This window comes from Piliocolobus tephrosceles, chromosome 2, assembly GCF_002776525.5.
Source record: "Piliocolobus tephrosceles isolate RC106 chromosome 2, ASM277652v3, whole genome shotgun sequence".
Classification (NCBI taxonomy): domain Eukaryota; kingdom Metazoa; phylum Chordata; class Mammalia; order Primates; family Cercopithecidae; genus Piliocolobus; species Piliocolobus tephrosceles.
This window is the reverse complement of record NC_045435.1, coordinates 183,501,444-183,505,400: the sequence shown is the minus strand read 5'-3', so window position 1 is coordinate 183,505,400 and position 3,957 is coordinate 183,501,444.

Sequence of the window (3,957 nt, the reverse complement as noted above, 5' to 3'; positions counted from 1 at the left end):
TTAGACCTTAAAAAAATCATTTTCCTCTTGAAAGTTGTAAAACAAATGTATATTTTAACCTATATTCTTATATTTATTTTGAATATTTGCATAAGCTATGACTTCTTTTGGTAAGTGGGAAGGAATCTAACACAATTTCTTCCCTGCCAAACTGGATTTCCAATTTTGTCAAAATAATCTACTATTTTATAATTAAAGTCATAGAATACCGCTTATACATTCTCTTTCACAAATTATATTAGACAAATGCATTGTAGTCCATAATATTGATAAGAAGTTTAGTAATGAACTTTTAAACTTTACAGGTTTCTTTGTCCTCATCGTTTTTAAACCAGTCCACTTTACTTTTGAGTTCTTTATTTTGCTTATTTTCTTCATTTTACTTAAAGTACTTTGTAGAGTAACATTTTCAGAGAGGGTACGTAGATGGTATGCTTCTCTAGGAATGACTTTCTGTAGCTTTTACCCATAAAAAATGGCACAGCCAACCATTACATTCTTTTATTACACTTTTAACTTCTTTTCCTCTCAAAACTTAGAAGGCACTATTTCAATGTCTCTGGAATTTATTATGGCAAAGTAAAATTCTGGTATCAACCTGATGTTCTTTTATTTTTCCACGTTGCCTGATGCAATGATACACACACACACACACACGCCCACACACACAAACATATGCAATAACTTCACATAGCTTGTAAAGAATATAAGCTGGAGAGTTTTAAAGGCTTTTTTCTTATTTTATTGTTTCTTGCAGTAACTTTGTCCACAGGCGAAAGAGACACTTCCTCTCGTTCTTTAGATTGTTTTTATGTGTTTGAACTACAATTTTGCAGACGCTTAATGAAGTTTCTCTGCTGATTTTTATGGGGACATGGAACTGCACGAGTTCGTTTAGAGATTATGTGGTATTTCTTCAGATTATTTGGTCTCAGACAAAGGGAGAAGGGAAATGCCAATTTTGCCCAAATTTTCTTTACCAGAAGAGAGGACTTGCAAAGGGGGTGGTAGAAAGGGGGCTTCACGCAGATGCAGCCTCCCTCCGTGACCATAGGAACATGACAAAGCATTTTCTTTTCATGTTTTGCTGCAGAACAAGTTGTGGGGATACTGCTTCTCTCACTGACTGGCATGAAGACTCTCATTAGGAACTGACTTTGGAAGCTTCCTCTTTATATTCCATGCGAATTTAATCTGGAAGTTAGCGCAGTGACCAGATGCTCCGAGTGTGGGGACCTGGTACAGTTCTAGAGGCAGGATAGACATTTGCCCCCATCAACTGTCCTTCCACCTGTCTTCATCTCCAGATCCTGTCTGAGGATACAGGGAAAAAAATATATTTTCTCCTCTCGGTACAACAACTTCTGGTCACTAAAGTGTGTGGGGATTTCTCCCCACCAATAGTCAACAGAGTCTCCACCAGATCTGCAGCCGGTTCTCTGGTGGGCACCAGCCGGGTGTCCTCTCATTCAGTTCAATTCTGACACTTCCTGCCGGGAGGAGATAGCACCAGATCCCACAGGCTGCGGGCTCAACCCCACAAAATTGTCCCCCACTTCAGATGTCAGTTACAAGCACGGGTTGTGGCCTGCACCTCTGGTGACCGACCATAAATGGGAGCTTCTATGACTGCCTCCTAGCGTTTGATTAATTTGCTAGAGTGGCTCACAGGACTCAGGGAAACATTGACATTTACCAGATTATTACAAAGGATATTTCAAGGATACAGATGAAGAGATGCATAGGGTGAGGCATGGAGGAAGGGTGGCAGAGCTCCCATGCCCTCTTTAGACACACTGCTGTCCAGGAACCTCCACATTTTCAGCTATCCAGAAGCTTTCTAAATCCTGTTTCTTTGATTTTTATTTTTTTTCCCCCAAGACAGAGTCTTGCTCTGTCACCCAGCCTGGAGTGCAGTGGCGCGATCTTGGCTCATTGAACCTCCGCCTCCTGGGTTCAAGCAATTCTCCTGCCTCAGCCTTCTGAGTAGCTGGGATACAGGCACGCACCGCCACGCCTGGCTAAATTTTGTATTTTTAGTAGAGATGGGGTTTCACCATGCTGGGCAGGCTGGTCTCGAACTCCTGACCTTGTGATCTGCCCACCTCAGCCTCCCAAAGTGCTGGGATTACAGGCATGAGCCACTATGCCCAGACTTCTTTAAGTTTAATGGAAACTTTATTATGTATGTATGACTGATTAGATTATTGACCTCTGGTGATTAGCTCAACCTTCAGCCCCTCTCGTCTCCTAGAAGTTGGGTGGATAGAGCTAAAAATTCCAACTCTCTAACCTCGCCTTGGACTTTCTTGTGACTAAACTCCATCCTGAAGTTACCTAGGGGTTGCCAGCCATCAGTCATCTCATTTGCATGCAAAAGACACTCTTATTACTCCAGAGGTTCCAAGGATTTTCAGAGATATATATCAGAAAATGAAGACAAAGCCAAATATGTATTTCACAATATCACACCCTGCCACTCCCAGCTTGGAAACATTAGTTTGTGCTTGCATTCTAGGGTTGGAGGAAATGGTCTTTTTCTCTTATTCCTGTAAGGAGCTTTTCCTTTGCATATGGAGATGCACAGATTGGTCCAAAATCAATCCTATCATGACTGCCACTATATAGTACATACATATCCAAACATTTGAGAAATTTGCTATTGAGCATCTGTGGCTTCCAGTAAATACAGATCTCTCCCTACTTTGCATTTTTTCCATTGCACCAACAGAGAATTTGGAACGTTTAGGAGGTTTGGATAGTAGGTGCTTGGGTGGAGTTCACTATCTTGAACCTGAAGTTACTACTTCTAATTTGCCTTTTAAAAATCTACTCCTTTAAACCAACTTAAATCTTAACTAAACAAGATGACTATAAATAAATAACTGATACAGATTTAGATGCATATTAGGTGATATTTAAATAATTTTTTAAAATTAGTATTTTGTACTCATACATTTCTGGTTTTTAAAAGAGGTACTTTTCTAGCTGTGGAAGACCACTAGTTGTCTCATAATATCTGTTGTCCCTTTTCCCCACAGGAGTAAGATTTTAGCTGGGCACAAGGCCTTGTAGAATAAAGACTACTTTTCCCAGACTGCTTTGCCGCTGGGTATGGCTATGTGACTAAATTCTGGCCAATGGAATATAAATTACACAGCAGTTGTATGTGAAAAATTTAGAAAAGCTTTTTAAACAATGTTTAGATCATCTACTGCTGTGTAACCGACCATCCCAAAATTTTAGTAACACAAAATGACAGCAATCATTTCCTTATCTCTTGTGGTTGCTGTGAGCCAGAAATATGGGAAGGTGTTCTGATTGTGGGTATTTTGTGGAATTGCAGTCAGACAGTGGCTGCAGTTGCAACCAGTGTTTAGGGCTGGCTGGGTAACTCTCTTCCTTCATTGGGTCTTGAGACTTCTCCAGGTAGTCTCTCCATATGGGCTCTTGGACTTCCTCACAGCATGGCCACCTTGGGGCAATTAAACTGGTCTAGTGGCTGAGGGCAATAAGAATGAATATTTCAGTGGGGAAAGCAGAAGTAAAAATTTATTTTATGACTTAGCTTGGAACTCACATAGTGTCAATCCTAATATAGCCTATTAATATAGCCTATTAATCAAAACAGTCATAAAATCTGCCTAGTTTTAAAGACTGGTGGCAAAGACCCTATCTTTCAATAGAAGATATATCAAAATCATACTGTAAGAAGAACATCACTATAATAATCATTGGAAAATATCACCTCCTATAGATGATGACCATGTGTTTCACTTTCATCTTTATTCTTTATTTTTCCTATTCTGCTGCCTCAACACAGATGTTACCATCTTTGATCATGGTCAAGACCACACACAGCAGAGGAACAAAATAGAAGTTACCTTGGTAGCTAATATCATGCCTTATCAGCCCTGAATCATCAACCTGAAATCTTGTATGAGGGAGAAATAAACT